Here is a 17,089-nt window from a genome sequence, read left to right on the forward strand (position 1 = left end):
GCCACGTCCAAGGCTGTGGCTTTGATCCGCTCAGATGTGCTTCAGGAGGCACGCTGTCGTGTGAACCTCGCATTCCTTGGCCACCGCAGGCCAAGATTCAGGAGTCCCCCGGGTCAAAGAACCCCATTTGTGAAACCAAAAAGGCACCTCCCTCCTTCCGATCACACCAGATCCCGTATTCTTTCTCCCCCTTACTCCCGCCCCACCCCACCCCCCACCCTCCATCTTCAGCCGCTGCGCCCAGCGCACCAAGCGCCTTCTTCCGGGCTGTGAATGGTTCCGATGACAGATACGCTCCCTTCAGCCCCACAGAACCGTCTCCCCGGGACTCAGTGCGTGTAAAGGGTTTCGCACTCGACAATTTCCTCCTTAACGAGCAGCTTCCCTCCCGCTACCCACCCCCCAACTCCGTTTAGCAGACTCGCTACCCCCACCTCCTTCCCACCCTCCCAGAGGCTGAAGCCACCCACCTTGGGCCCCCCCCATCACCCTGAATCCCCGAAGTGCGACGGGAACCTAGAGGAGGGTCCCCACGCTGGGCGCCGTCTAATCAGGCCCGCAGCGTCTCACGCCCCCGGCCGCGGCGCGGAGAGAACAAAGGGCCTCGAGGTGGGGCGGGGGCGCACAGAGGCCCCCGGGCTGCCGGCGCCCTGGGTCCGCGGGGGCGGCGGGGCCGCCGGGGCGCGCCTCCTTACCGGCTCTGGGTGCCTGTGCCGCCCCTGGGTGAGCGCGGTGCCGCCGAGGGGCCCGGGTCGCAGGCGTCGTCCGGCCGGTGCCTGGCCGCAGGCGGAGGCTCTCTCCCCGGCTCGACGGCGGAGCCCGGAGCGAGGAGCGAGTTGGAGCGCTGCCGCCGCCGCCGCCGCCGCTGCCGCTACTGCCGCCGCCGCCGCCGCTGCAGCCTCTGCATTTCTCGCGCTCGCGCTCCCCCTCCCCTTCCTGCCCAGCGCCCTCCCCCGGCGCGTCCGCCCGCCCAGCCTCCCTCCTCCCGCGTACCCCGCCCGCCTCCCTCCCCTCCCTTCCCTCCCTTCCCCTCCATCCCGGGCCCCGCCCGCCTCCCTTCAACTCCCCTCCATCCCGCTCCCCTCCCTGCGTCCCGGTGGTCCCCCTTTCCGCTTCTCCTCCCCTCCGTCCCCCTGTCCCTCCTGCCTGTCCTCATCTGCCCACCATGAGGGCTTCCCCTCCCTCTCCCCTCCCCCCTCCGGTCCTTTCCCGCGCCCCCCCCCCAGCCCTGCGCCGCCTCCCCTCTCCCGCCGCGCCAGGGCTGTCTGTGGGCCCTTCTCTCCTCTCTCTCTCTCTCTCTCTCTCTCTCTCTCTCTCTCTCCCCCCCCCCCCCCGGAATGGTTGGATAGGAAGTGCTCGGTCTCGCTCAGTCTTAAGGGGCTGCCTCGAGGTGATGAATGACGCCCCCTGCCACCTGCTACCCTTCTCAGCACCCCAGTCCCGCTCGTGCGCGACGTCCGCCTGAGATTCCGATACCTGGACGCGCGGTGAGGTTGAGGGGGACCTGGTGGCTCCCCTCAGCCCATCAAGACAGATGTCCTCGGGGTTGAGGGTGGCTGCTAACTGCAGGCAAGTCCGGGCGGCGCCCCCGCGGATCAGACGAGCTGGGCAGGCGGCTCCTTCGCACGCTGGGCTGAGCCTGGAGGTCTGCGGCTTGGGACTAGCGCGACCGCCGAGGTCCACCTTAGTGGGGTGGGCAGCGTCCCCCTGCAAGAATGCTCTCGGGACTTGGGAGAGGAAGGAGAAAGGACAAGACCCCGAGGAAAGGAACCGTCGGTGTTTTATGTCTGTGCTTTAAAAGAGGCAACCAGTTCCCGGGAAGGCTGGGTTAGCCGAGGCAACCCTTACAGCGCTGCCTAGAAGCGCACAGGTCCAAGCCTTGGCCAACCAACTAACGACGTGTCGGGTGGCTTGAGGCACTGCCACTTTAACACCGGGACATGAAATAACCGCCAGGGTGGGTTCGTATGCCCACCTTGCTTATCTGTTGGCAAGAAGCAAATGCAAGAAATAACACAACATGACAACGCTTACAACGGCAGCACTTTCACTAGACAAAAGCCAATTTTACCTTCCCGCAACCCTCCGAACCTTTGGAACTTTTATTTGCGGCATTTGGGCGCCCTCTGGCTGTGCATGGATTGCTTTCAATTGAGTTGCAAGTTCTCCTTCAAGGTGGATCTGCGCTCCTGACCTGTGCGTGGATTTGCGGGTAGCGTTGTCTTCCAAAATGACCAAATGCCACCATAGTTAAAAAAGAGGACGCCAAAGGCAAGTGCGTCCGCATTCAACTGAGGAAAGGTAAGTCCATTTTCAATTAACAGGAAAAAACTTATCAGAACTTAACTACTTTTAAATGAAGCAGGGTGCCAATGTCAAGCCAATACTCTACTTTGCTAGAAGCTATGCAAGGGAAACACTAGACTATCGGACTGAACGGATATTTACAGTTCATACGTGACCACAACAAATTAAACACGTGCAAGCTGGAAATGTTCACATTTTAACCAAAAAGGGATAAGAAAAAAAAATGGTGATTTTTGTTTCTATGTAGGTTTTTTTCCTTTCTTTCCTTTCCTTTCCTTTTCTTTTTTTTTTTTGCCATTTAAATGAAATAGCAAAGAAGTAAATATAACACAAGAACAGGGAAGAAAATTACAACTAGGGTTGCCTCCAAAGCATTTTATATATTTGAACATTTATGCTCAATAATTTCATATGTTCAATGTATGTTCCTCATTCCAGAACAGCATCTATGAGGCTATATGCTGGTTTTTTCAACCTCCTGTTTGGGGCAGGTAATTTTTTTATTTTGGATGGGAGAGGGGAGGAGGGGGGACTGTCCTGGGCTCTGTTGAATGCTTAGTCTCACTGTTGGCCTCTACCCACTAGTTACCAGTAGTGAGTATACGCGCATGTGCACACACACACATAGACACACACTCTACCATCACCACCACCACTAACATGACACCAGTTGGGACAACCAAAAATGTCTCCAGACATTGCCAAATGTCCCCAGAAATCAATCCAGGTTGAAAACTGCTGGACTATAAAATTTTAGGTCATCTTGAGCAAGCCTCCAAGTTTTTACTTTATCAAATCAAATGAGCATTTGCAATTTTATTAAAGTTCAAGGCATTTACTGAATGTATTTGTTAGGACATCTGAGTAGTTATTTCATTAATATTCACTTTTTAGCTCTGTGATCTTTCAGACATATCCGTCATCTGAAAATTAGTAAATGTAAGTTCCTTTTGTGTTTGCTTGAGAAGCCTCTGAATGTTATCTTCTATTTTCCCCTTGTCCATTTTTTTCAAAAAAAAAAAAAAAGAATACAGAAAGAAATGTTTGTTACCTTCAGTGCTTCTGGCCAAATGTTCATGATGGAGAAAACAAGCCTTTCAGAGGTATGATTGGAAAACAAATCCCAGGTTACCATAGAAATGGGAGGCAAAAGCTTACACCAATGAGACTGTGTCTCATCAATTTTATCTCCCATCACATTTAGTTGTCCTCTTAAAGGATTTTTTTCAGGAATTCTTCTTTAATGAAACAATGATGTAACTGGTTGATAGTGCTTTAATCCCAGAATTTGTAGCCATGTATCAAATGGTGACCAAAATGTTACATCTCAATCCATTATTACATAAAATCCAATATGGTGATGTTTTTAGTCTGATTTTTAGTCGTTCTTCTAATGTCTTACATTTTTAAGGTGCATGCTCTTGAAAAATTTTTTAAAACACACACTTAGGGAATTCATGAATAAGCATTTGAAGCTCTGGAATTTAAAAAACTTGTTGACATTAACTCCTATGGACTTCAGTAGCTGCTTAGATTATAAACTAATGGACTTGGATGCATACATTAAAGGTGCAATTTATGACAAATTTAATTACCTGTCAACATTACACTCATGAAAATAAAAACTGCTTTACTCTCCAAATGGAATGAATATATTTTTAATAAACAGAGCTGCACTTCCTGGGTTGTAAAATGAATTCTGTTGTCATTTTCAGTTGCCTGCATAATTTGCTTCAGTGAAGCATAACGTGCATTATGAAAATACTCATCAAAAAGATAAATTATTCAGTGACTACTGATTTTTCCTAAAAGGTTTGCCCAAGAATTGTTTGCAATATAATGGACACATTGTCACTTAAATTACTAGTCAGTTTCCAAGATCTTCAGTGTGTGTTCAGCTTTCCAAATTGTTACTGAGTGCATCAATGGAGGCGTCTGCAAGAGATTAGCGTGTAGACCTCATCTCACCTCCAAACCTCACCCACCTCTCCTTTCTCTGGGCCTCCGAAATCAGCCACCCAGGCCTGACATCTTCCTCACGTCCCCTTCTTTTCTCCTAAATAGTAAAAAGGATTAAGACCCCAAATAAAAGATATAAGCCAACGTGAGTGAAACAAAAGCATGGTGACATACTGTCACCCGTGTTACCCCAGCCACCCTTGCTTGACATCTTTCTGGTTGGCTCCCTCTGAAGGCCACTGGGGTAACCCAAGCCCTCGGAGACCCACACGGAGGATTTGATCACTTCAGCTCTATACGTAAGTGCTGGGCGGATAACCAAATCTCTGTAAATGTTCAAAGACCTGACGTACAAATTACGAGCTTTATAAAGGCAGACAGCCAGTACTACATACGAAAGTGTACAGCTTTCATTCCCCTGAAATATATTTATGATTTTCAATCAAGGGAAAATATTGAAATCTGTAAATGTATTTCCTCTGTCTCCCTACCCTCTCCGCCCTCCCATGATCACAACCTCACCATTCACATACCCAAGTGAAAGGACTTCCTTTGTTTCAATCAGTGGTGCTCAAGCAGGTGCTCTTTTGCTTCCCAGAGCACAGTTGGCAATATCTAGAGGCATCTGGGGGAAGAGGGTGCAAGTGAGAAAGTGCTCCTGGCATCTAATGGGTAAAAATCAGCGTTGCTGCTCAACATCCTATAGTACGCCCAGAACAGCCCCACAACCCGCAATTACCCAGTCGAAAATGCCCATAATGACAAGGTTGAGAAACCTTGGTTTAAAAGAGCATGAAGTTGGAAAAGACTTGATTTAAGAGCACATACTACAAGGGGGTCTGCCTCTTGCTGTGCGTCAGGGTGTCTAGCAGGCAGTGGGTGTGGAGCTACAACATTGAACAGAGATTTTCCTTTAAGCAGGGGCCCACCATGCAGCCTGAGCCCTTCACTGGCCACCTTCCTTGACTATAACACAAATCCGAGCAGGAGCTTCAAGAGAAGTGCCGAAGATTAACATCGGGGATTTTGAATTCCAGTCTGTGTTACTACATGCTGAGGAACTGGAAGAACATGACTTGACCTGGCTTCCCAATTTCAGCCTCCCCTTTATGTCCTGTAAAACGTTAGCTGGGAAACCCGAGCAAGCATGTATTTACTACAAAGCATCGGACATGGACTTGGAAGGAGCCAGCTGGCCTTGGCACTTACATTAGGAACATTTTTGCCCAAGATAAAAGGCAAATTTAAAACAAACAATCTCATACTCCACCTGAATGTTCCCATTCCCACCTCTCTTTCTCCCTCTGACACACTGTAATTTCTGCCCCCCCATGCCATCAGTCCCCAAATAGTTTTCTACTCACCAGCATCTTGTATTACAGAACTACATCAAACCAATGATAAAGAGGGTTTGCCTGACTCACGTACAAGGGCTTTTTCTAGATGGTGCCCACCTATTTCTACAGACATAGGGCAGGGTAGTAAAGCAGAGGGACCTCAGTCTTAGGAAAACAGTCCTTAATTCTTTGGCTGCCCTTCCCCTATAATCGTTTGTTAAAACCTCCAAAGAACAAGTTACTTTTAAATGGCATAAAGACAGTTGTAAAACAGTTATTCACATGGTTCTACTTTTGAATAAGGGAGACGGAAGAGGTTCTAGTGTTAAATAGCATGAGCCTGAGGTCTAGCCCATTCCCTGTTACTACCTGCCTCTACTCTCAGATCAGCCCCTACTGGTAATTAAAATATTTTTACTTTAACTCCGATGCAAGGAATGGTGCCCAAAATAAATTGCTCAGTGCAAAAGCAAGTTGCCAAACAGAATGCAGAGGATGCACATTTTTGGTTATAAATTAATTAAAGGATGCTGCTTTGCCTACTTCTCCAAGTGCAAGTACTGTCCAAATTCCAATATTTCTACCCAACTCTGCTCCTTGGATAGACTCCCTAAGACCCCCAGATAGATGCCATGACCCTCTTGGGTCTCAAGCCCGGGAATCTCCTACTCAGACAAGGTCAACTCAATGTCAGAAAGAATGATTTCCGAGCCAGGGTATTTGACACAAAGCACCATGGTCCCTGTCTTAAAGCATCAGTGTTACAAAAGGACTTGGAACAAAAAAGAAAAACAGTTTCATTGTAATTGAAATATTCATTTGATCAAAATCAAACACGAGGAAAGATGTCAAAAACTTTGGAAGTACTAAAGCAAGTTGCTGAACAGTACGTGTGGTATTGTGCCATTATGCTGTCAATAGATATGTGGGAAAATTTTGTGGGGTTTTAGCCCAAACTGTTAGCAGTGGCTCCCACTGAGAACTGGTATCATTTCAGAGGTGGGTGGAGGGTTGCTCAGCTTTCTAACATCATGTTATGCAGTTCTATGTTAAACGAGTATTTTTGCAGTGACCATTCATTATTGTGAGAGGCAGAATATATAATTTGGTACGTTGCTGGGGAAACCTGTGCTGGGCTAAGAAACCATTTGGAGATTGCCTTCTCATCAGCTTTCCTGCTCTATGTTTTTTTAACACCATACTTCTACTTCTCGTAACTTCCTGCTTCTTCACCTTTAAAGTAGTGGTTTGATTTAGACGAAGAATATGGCCTGACACTCCCCTTCATCTGCTGGACCAGGTCTCTGGGGGACCCCACCCCAGTCTACCTCGAATGCAAAAAAAACACCCCTCCCCAGCTTTTGAGGTGATTGCAGGAACAAGATGTCAACCTAGAGATAGCCCCTACCGTGCCATCCATATATGAACTTACTTTTGGCGTCGATGGCCCCATAATCACACCCGACACTCTGTTTTCTGTACGTCTGTGTATCTGGATGATCTTCTATTACACAGCATGCTGCTGATTCGAAATCACTTAAGCATTATCTCTTCTACTGGAGGCCAATTATCTTCCTTTTTTGTTTTTTACTCCTGATAACGGTGTTGTGACAACTTTAACACATAGTTCTCATCTTTTGAAGTATTTTCTTGGTTTTAAATTTCTAGAAAGGGGATCCATCAATCTGCTATGCTGCTTTTTATGATTTTGTCCTCCAGTAAGATTAAACAAAAATCAGGGCAACCAAAAGAAACAAAGAGAATTCATTTCCCCAGAGATCCAACCCCAATACATTTTATAACTTTTCATAGGTGCAAAATGTTTTTAAGTTGCATATATTTAATTAGGGACAAGATCAGACTTTTTTTTTTCCCCCAAAGTTGATTCACTGTATGGGTTTCATCTGCTCTAACAGTCTATCTCCTATGAAAGCATTATTATCAATTCTGTTGATAAAAGTCTTCTATTCATCCCTTTAATCATTTTTCAATGGGAAAGTTGATTTCATTCTTACAGACCAGGTTTTTTTAAAGATTTATTTATTTATTTATTTGAAAGAGAGAGAATGAGAGAGAGAGAGAGAGAGAGCACATGAGAGGGGGGAGGGTCAGAGGGAGAAGCAGACTCCCCGCTGAGCAGGGAGCCCGATGCGGGACTCGATCCCAGGACTCCAGGATCATGACCAGAGCCGAAGGCAGTCGCTTAACCAACTGAGCCACCCAGGCGCCCCACAGACCAGTTCTCTTTGACCTCTGTTGAACTTGGCTGGAATAGGACTAGGAGAAGCAGCACATCTTCGTGGCTGTGCAGAACAGCTTGATTTTTCGATATTAACAGTTCCAAGTCCTAACTGCCTCTGCTTTCCAGCTTTATGAGTTTGAGCACAGATCTTCATCTCTTTTAGTCTCAATCTTTTCGTCTGGAAAATGGAAATATTTCCAACTTCACTAGGTTGGTCTGAGGATTCTACAAGAAAATTCATTTAAATCCCTCAGCCAATTCATGAAACACACCCAGAAAAAAATGTGTCCTAAAGAAGCTGATGTTACAGCACCACCAATAGAGCCATTAAGGAAGGGATAAAGTAAGAAGAGTCAATTAGGGAGAGCAGCGGGACACCGCGGGTCGCTGTACCGGAAACCTGTAGCGCGCAGTATCGCTCTATGTTTGCACAAGAAACTTAGCTCTAAGCTTCCTGGCAGCCAAGAAAGAGAAAGTCAAAATAGTATGGACTACTAACTGTCATCTAATAAAGGAAATGTTTGCAGTGTGTCTAGAGGGACAAATCTTCTAAAGCAATCAACTTTCAGAAGAATATATCGACATAGCCCTTTATGTAAAGGATAGTGAATTACATAAAGGACAATTTTCCAATAATGATTTTTACTGGAGAAGTAGAAATTTTCTCATGTGGCCATCAACCTGCAAACTCCACAAGCCATCATATCACAATTCTGAAAATGAAAATTCTGGATTTTATAATTCATATTATAATTCTGAATTCTGGGGGTGCCTGAGTGGCTCAGTCAGTTAAGTGTCCGACTCTTGATTTCAACTCAAGTCATGGTCTTGGGGTGGGATTGAGCCCCAAGTTAGGCTGGTGCTGGGTGTGGAGCCTGCTTGAGGTTCTCTTCCTCTGCTTCTCCTCCCCACCCACGTGCGCGTGTGCTCTCTCTCCAAAAAAAAAAAAAAAAAAAATTCTAGAAATATATTATAATTATAATTATAAAGTATTTTTAATTAATTAACTTATTTTTAGGGGGGGAGAGAGAGTGTGCAGGGGTGGGGGCAGAGGGAGAGCGAGAATCCTAAGCAGACTCCCCGCTGCACACAGAGCCTGATATCAGACTCAATCCCACGACCCTGAGATCATGACCTGAGCCAAAATCAAAAGTCAGGCACTTAAATGACTGAGCCACCCAGGAGTCCCTGAACCACATTATTTTTACCTTCTCATAAAAATACTTCATAACTGGGGTTCCTGGATGGCTCCACACTCAGCAGGGAGTCTGCTTAGGATTCTCTTTCTCCCTCTCCCTTTGCCCCTTGCCCCCACACTTTCTCTCTCTCTAAAAATAGTAATTAATTAATCAATCAGTTAGTTGCTGCTCAAGAGCCTGCAAATTGCCAACTGGAAGCTCCAGAGGCCAAAAGCACTGAGGATGGAAGGGGCAACCTGGAAGATTTTTGAGAGCAGCTGTTCCCCCTCCACCAGCAGGATGGGCTCTAAGCTGCCTTCAGTGGCTCCAGGAAAACACGAGGAGGAGCTCCAGGCCGGAAGGTGATAGGCCTGATGTCCAGCTGAGCAGGGCTCCCTCCCGGCGTGAGGCAGGCTACAGACCCCAAAGGGAGGGCAGAGAAGCAGAGAACGCAACCTTCCTCCAAGGGCTGAGAAAAATAGGATTCACCCAAGCACATGTAACTCCTGCTATAAAAATTTTAAAATATGACCCCTTGCATAAATCTATATTTTATGCTGTATTTCTTCAAGTTGTTATTAACCGATCATCTCAAAGGTACAGATACTTTTATAAGAGAAATTAAAAACTAAGCTTAAACACAGAGTCCCAGCCTTCAGAAATATGCACTATAATGGAGAAAGCTTACAATCTAGGGCAGGAGTTTACAAACTTCTTTCTGAAAGGGCCAAACAGTGACTATATCAGGTTCTGCAAGCCACGAGATGTCTGTTGCCACTGCCCAACCCTGCCACGTTGGCAGGAAAGCAGCCACAGACAATTTGAAAACAAATGGACATGGCTGTGTTCCAATAAAGCTTTATTTACAAAACCCTGTGGCAGGTCAATTTTGACACAGGGGCTGCAGTTTGCCCACCCCTACAAAATTCACCCCTAGACTGTAATAAAGTAAGTTTGAAGCTTCCTTTCACAAATTCAAATTTTTCCATATGCATTCTTTTATTGGCCTTAAAAAATTATTCTGGAGCAACAAATAAATGCAAGCAACGAAAAGGAACTCTGCAATTTTTTTTTAACATTCTATATACAGAATGTCATGTAATAGTCTATATTCTCAAATCATTTTCTTTTCACTATGATAAACTCTACATTCCTCAGAGTCTCTAAATCCATTCAGATGTTTTCTCATGGACTCAAAACATTTATGACTGACACATAAGGTGATGAAAATTTGCGTTTAATCCTGATTTCCATTAAAAGGGGCTTACACTCACTTCTGAGGCTGATTGTATTTTAATCTCATTAACTTCACATTTATTGTCCCAGTAATTGAAATATAGCTTGACATATTTGCCAGTCTAGTCTGGAATTACCTCCTTGTTGGGAAGCAAAATGGGGGAAAGGAAAGCAAATGAAGTCAGCCATCCAGAAGAGAAGGAAAGATAACACATTCAAGTGGAAATAAAATATTAAGCATAATAAATGTCAGACTTAGTGCAGGACATTTTTTTTGAAAGTAATGTTTTTAAATATTATACAATAAAAAACTTTTCCTTCATGATACGGGATAGCAGATGAACTCCAGTTAAATAAAATAGATGCAAATCCATATCCATTTATCTTAGATTCACTCCTAGAGATTGCAGTTTATAATTTTGAGTCTGAGTTTAATTCTTACTCTGTAATTAAATGTTGAGAACTGTTCAAAGGTTTTAGTCTAGTTTAAATCTAAAATGCAGCAACGTGCTGAGATTCTTTTTTTTTTAATTTACTTTTATTTTTTATTATTAGAGGAAGTGAGGGAGAGGGAGGGGCCAAGGGAGAGAGAGAATCTCAAGCAGGCTCCACGCCCAGCGCAGAGCCCGACGGCTCGGGGCTGGATCCCATGACCCCAAGATCAAGCCCTGAGCCAAAATCAAGAGTTGGAGGCTCAACTAACTGAGCCACCCAGGTGCCCCCAAGATTCTGTCTTTTTAAATCACTCTTCACATTTCTAGCTGGAAGGAACCGCGTTGCCCAAGAATCTACAGCCAATGTTGCCTCCCACATGCAGGGTGGACATCACTAATAAATCAATATCAGTTAATCACGGAATTTTTCCTACGGCCAAAACATTATTTATAGTACTGTACTCAGATACCACTACCAATCAGATCTTACCCCAAGGCTGTCATGTAACTGTCATTTCCAAGATAGTACAATCCTCATTTTACAAATCAGGGAGCCATCAGGTTAAAGAAACTTCCCGCGTGCTAAGCAGGATTCTCTCCAACATAATGCCCTTTCTGCTTCTGTTTTGCAAATACCAGATTACCCATAGACTCGGGCAGGATGGGCGTTGCCATTATTGCAATATGAATTCATAGGCAGATTAAACATATTTATCAAGCACCTACTAGATAAATGATTCCTGAGCGCTGGGAATTCAGCAATAAACAAGGCAGACAAGCTTCTTGTGGGCGCAAGAGATAAAAACAAAACTTTTGAGACGCTTTGTTGTGGTGGGAAGCAGAGAAACATAGCTTTAGCCAGAGAGAATTTGGGATTAAGGAAAGACTTTTTTAACTGGAAGCCAGTGAGCATGTGTATGTATTTAAGGACACAACAAGGGGGAGGCAAGCCTTTGAGAATGTTGGAGAAAGAGGGGCTTATAACAGATGCAAAGTCCCCGAGTCCTTGAGAAAACAGCAGTGCTTCGACCCAGAGAATAGAAAAGGGAAGAGCTAGCCTTTATAGCAGCAGGGATGTATCGCTCACAGATAACATATACGGAAGATGAGCACGTATGTAGGTAGGATATTAGGTTTACAAGTTACAAAGTCTGACTACATTTCCAAATTTTAACTCATATACACAAGTCCTCGTACTATAACACACAAGCTCCGGGAGGGGAGAGATTCTCATCCAATTCATCCACTCTTGTAAGCTCAGTACCTAGAACAGGGTTAGGGGCTCACAACTACTTATTGAAAGGAGTTTTCAGGGAGGGCAGCAAATATTTCGAATATCTGAGCGCTAGTTTTGCTAAGTCGCATTTTCCTAATCACCACAAGGTGGCAGGCTCGTTCAAGAAAACACAGTGTCAAGTACTTGGCAAATTTTTAGAGTATAATAAAGGCGAAAACCAGGGAAGTGGTGACTTTTTAATGAACATTCGAGTAAACTAGAAAACAAATGATAGCATTGGGATGCGTCTGTACTTGCTTTTCTTGTGACAGACAAGACTCGATGCAAGCATGAGAAAAGAAAGAAAATGCACAGACTGGCTGAGTCCCTGAGAGTTTTAAGATATGCTTCTGGTGATGTGAAATTATTTCCTCTTAAAATTATTTCCCCTTAAAACAATAACACTTACTGCCTCTCCGCCATTTCTCACATTTGGCAAGTTTGAGTCACACAATAAATGTAAAACACTAGAGAATCCCCAAAGTGAAATAAGATCCTCTTTGAGACCACCTAAGCTGTCTGAAATCTAAATTTTAGACCCTGAGTTTTATTTGTACAAATAACATTAGAATGGCCCTTATGTAAGGAAATTTCTTGGTGTTATTCCTCATAGTAATATCTTACCATTTTATTTTTCTTCTCCAACTATACCCTGGAATAATACCATACAAATGAAAATTAGTTATTTTTCTTTAAGAAAAGTGGGATGGGGCACCTGTGTGGGTCAGTCAGTTAAGCCTCTGCCTTCAGCTCAGGTCACGATCCCAGGGTCTGGGATTGAGTCCCGCATCAGGCTCCCTGCTCAGCGGGGAGACTGCTTCTCCCTCTCCCTCTGCCCCCCAATCCCAGCTCATGCTTGCAAGCTCTCCCTCTCTCTCCCAAATAAATAAATAAAATTTAAAAATAAAAAAAGTGGGATACAGAGGGACTTGATTCTAACATTTCTGCGTAATTAGGACCTTGATACTGTGTTTTTGCTTGGTTTTGCTGGTTTTGTTTTATCTACGGTAGATGGTATTACTCAAAATATTTGCCGCCCTCCCTGGTAAAGGACTGTACTTCCCCACCCACTGATATCAGACTAGCGGCAAGATTTGAGATGCCCCTCCATGAAATAGAATAAAATCAGCCTGACTCATTAAGGTCAGGAGTGACCATGTGACTTGCTTTGGCCACTGAATTGAAGGGAGAATGGACATGTGTCACTTCTGACCAGAAGTTTTAAGAACCAGCTCCTGGCTCACCATATCTCCTCCCCCTTCACCTGAGACTACCTGTTTTCACCCAGATGCTGCTACACCTTTTGGATCCTTAATTATGCAGCCTCATGATGGACATGCTGTGTGGGTGGGAAATAAGTATGTGTTGTCATAGGCCCCTGAGATCTGGGGCTCTTTTTCACTGTGGCATAACTTACATAGTCTGAGTTGACTGACAATACCTGTGTCAGTCACAGAATAAGTGAACTAATACCTATGAAATACTTAGTCCCATGTATGGTATATATTAAGCAATAGAAAATACTAAGTTATTAATATCATCGATCATTATTCATTCATTCATTCATTCATTCACTTTACCTGCCATATTCATGATAAAACACATGTAGGCTTCATCTAATTTGTATTATAAGATGTTGGCATCATTGAGAAGCTTAAGATGAGATTTAGAGTCCAATAAAGAAGATAAGATATCTTCTACATGGAGAGGGATAAAAGGTACAGATGATTAAGTGCCATCCGTGGGACACACATACTCAAGGACATTTATTGAACAATTAGTGGTAATTTCCCTGATACCCCTGTTCTGTCTTTGCAGCCTCTATTATTCCAAAGGTACACATTTCTTTGACTTCTAAATACAACCAATGAAGGAAATTACTTAATCTAAAATATTCTTTTTGAATTCAATTCCATTAAATAACTTTGTGCTCTTCACTTCTGGTAGTGAGTTCCTGGCATCAAGAAAAGGAAAGGGCACACTCCCCTACATGTCTGGGTCAGTTATTTAGTGCCAAATTAGAATTATTTTTATATCGCCTTAATATTTCTGTAAGAATACATTCTAATGTTCCAAAGAATACAAATTTCCTTTCATAATGGTGACAACTTAGTGGGGTTTTTTTTTTTTAAGATTTTATTTATTTGAGAGAGACAGAGAAAGCGCAAGCAGGGGGAGAAGCAGAGGGAGAGAGAGAAGCCAACTCCCCACCGAGCAGGGAGCCCGATGTGGGACTCCATCCAAGAGCCTGAGATCATGACCTGAGCTGAAGGCAGACGCTTCACCAACTGAGCCACCCAGGTGCCCCAACAACTTAGTGTTCTTAAAACAGTTTTGGATAGTTGCTAGTTAACAGCCAATTTCCTGAGTGATGTAGATTCTGCCCTGCAGTTCCCACTGATTCTTTCAACCCAGATCAAGTATCACAAATTCCACCCCATCAGACAATTCACAACAATACTTCTGTGATTGGCCCCTTTAATAACAAAGAAAATGGTTTTAAAACTGTAATTCTTTCATGGGAAGGTTTGAAAGCCATTTTTCCCTACAGAACTTTCAAAGGTCCAACACTTGGAGGTGGGAGATACCCGAAGTTGAGGGCAGTGCAAGAGATTAGTTGAACATTTCTATGTAGATCAATGCAGTCCCAAATTTCCTACCAATCATTCAATAGAGACAACCACCTCCATACTCCCTGGTCCCCACCCTTGGCTGGAAATGTGCCCTAAAGAAACTGATCTCAAGAGGTGCCAGTCTAGTTGTTACTGATAAGTACACAGTGTGAGGCACAGACCTGAAAATAGTGGAATTCACTGAAACCCAGCTTACTGATGTAGATTACCCAGCCTACTTCCAAGAACCGGAGGCCAGAAGGCCACAGCCAGGAAAATCCTGCCCCCAAGCAAGAGATCAGAGGCTTCTCTGGGGAACTGGGCCCCTAAGGAAAAGGTCAGTGGGCCCCCCAGCCAAAATTTTAGTTTGGCACCTATTTTGAAGCCCACTTGTCCACAGTTCTGTCTATACACACACAACTTGCAAATCACTTTCAAGTATCTTGGTCTTAATTATAAAAGAACAATCAAGAATCATCAGGTATTTAAGAAAACTTGCAACATGATTTGGAGACTGGAAGGAAGGACTCTAGAGGACATAGAGGTGATGCAGGAATGGATGTGTGTGTGCTGTGCGTACCCTCAGAGCTATCAGGGAAGAGAGTTTAGTCATAAAATAAGGACAGGAAGATAGATACAAAACAAGTATCAGAAAGCAAGAGGGATTCCTTGGGAATTAAAAATATAATAACCAAGATATAATTTCAACAGAAGTTTAGAATATAACATGGAACAAATCCTAGAAAGTAAAACAAAAATATCAAGAAATAGAAAATAGGAAAGGTAAAGAAAGATAAAGGTTCAAAACAAGAGGTCCAACTTTTCTGAAATTCCAGAAAGAGATCAGAAAGGAAGAAATTATCAGTGACATTATAGAACATTTTCCCCAGAACTGAGAATCACAAGTCTCAAATTAAAAGGGCACAATGAATGCCTAGCACAATGAATGAAAAGATCACCACAAACATACCATCTTGAAATATCAGAACCCCAGAGATAAAGAGAAGATGCTAGAACCTTCCAGAGAGGAAACCAACAAATGGAATCAGGAATCAGAATGAAAATGCTGGAAGTAAGACTATAAAACTTTAAAATTTCTAAAGGAAAATTATTCTCAATCTATGATTGTATATTCAGCCAATCTATCCACCAAAAGTAAGGGTAGAACAGACATTTTCAGACTTTAAAGGACCCCCATCAGAATGAAGATTAAAACTAAGGAAGAGTGGGACACGGAATCCAAAAAAGAAGGGTGTCCAGCACAGGACAGTGTCAAAGGGAAGTCACAGGATAACAATAGTGCTGTGGATTCAGACATCAGCTGACTCAGCCAGATTAGAGCAAGTGAACAAAATCTATGGGCGGAAGGTCTCCCAGCAAAACCCGAATGGGAAGATTACATGATGCATTTGAGAATTCGGAAGTTAATACTGACAGGCAAGTGGTAGTGCTTTGAAAGCATTTGGAAATAAAACAAATATAGTTTCAGGGGCACATGGCTGGTGTAGTCAGTTGAGTGTCCAACTCTTGGTTTTGGCTTGGGTTGTGATCTTGGAATCCTGGGATTGAGCCCTGTGTCCAGCTCCACACTGGGTACAGTCTTCTTGAGATTCTCTCTCCCTCCTGCTTGTGATCTCTCTCTCTCTCTCTCTCTCCTAAATGGATGAATAAATCTTAAAAAAAAAAAAAAACACATATAGTTTCGGAGACAACAAAACAAATGAGAAAATGTGGCAACTTCAGGAAAAACAAGTTTGTAAAAAGAAATGAACTCATCTGGCACACCCGGGTGGCTCAGTCGGTTAAACATCTGCCTACAGCTCAGGTCATGATCTCAGGGTCCTGGGATCGAGCCCTGCATCGGGTTCCTTGCTCAGCAGGGAGTCTGCTTCTCCCTCTCCCTCTACTTGTCTCTCTAGCCCTCTCTCTCTCTCTCTCTCTCTCTCTCTGTCAAATAAATAAATAAAATCTTTAAAAAAGGAAAAGGAAATGAACTCATCTACTCTAGTTGGTTCAGTGGTAAACCATATTTATATGGCCATAATAATGTAAATGCTAACTAATAATTAAACAACCAATTGTGACATATTAGGAAAATGCAAGGATGAAAAGGGGGAGGGAAAGACAGGAGAAGACTATCAGAACACCCTATCATATCCAAGAGCAGAAATTCACTAGATAAATGTCTAGAAGTGACAACTCAAGAACTAGAGAATGAGCAGTAAAATTTGGAGAAAATTGCAGGAGAACCAACTAAGAATTGAAAAGGAATATTTGTAAAGAAGGCAAAAAGAAAGATGGGAAGGAATAAGTAAGAGAATGGTAGTTTTCATAATGAGCCTGTTTGTACTGATAATGTTTTAAATTTTGTGCATACGTTACTTTTTTTAATTTAAAAAAAAGAATGATACAACACAGACTCATCATCAAGGAATTACCAGTCCAGTTGGGGAGATAGACACAAGTATGCAAGACTAAAATAATAATAATAAAAGTTTCAATAATAGT

At 43.6% G+C, this 17,089-nt stretch overlaps 1 protein-coding gene and 1 long non-coding RNA gene across 4 annotated transcripts in view; one reads left to right on the plus strand and one right to left on the minus strand.

The window, feature by feature from the left end:
- Positions 1-17,089, minus strand: part of BASP1 (brain abundant membrane attached signal protein 1) — an 85,596-nt gene that overhangs the window by 52,703 nt on the left and 15,804 nt on the right. The window contains exon 1 of one of the 3 annotated variants that reach the window (XM_027607000.2): positions 4,293-4,313. The exons of 1 other annotated variant lie outside the window; for it this stretch is intronic. The gene's annotated coding sequence lies outside the window, so the exon portion shown is untranslated. Of the gene's footprint in view, positions 1-695; positions 909-4,292; positions 4,314-17,089 lie in introns of those variants that run through there. One more of the 3 variants, XM_027606998.1, reaches the window with a different exon arrangement.
- The window catches only part of LOC113929819, a 50,366-nt gene continuing 34,759 nt past the window's right edge, over positions 1,483-17,089 (plus strand). The window contains exon 1 of the long non-coding RNA XR_003522338.1: positions 1,483-2,301. This is a non-coding gene — a long non-coding RNA (uncharacterized LOC113929819). The remainder of the gene's footprint in view (positions 2,302-17,089) is intronic.

This window comes from Zalophus californianus, chromosome 5, assembly GCF_009762305.2.
Source record: "Zalophus californianus isolate mZalCal1 chromosome 5, mZalCal1.pri.v2, whole genome shotgun sequence".
Lineage (NCBI taxonomy): Eukaryota > Metazoa > Chordata > Mammalia > Carnivora > Otariidae > Zalophus > Zalophus californianus.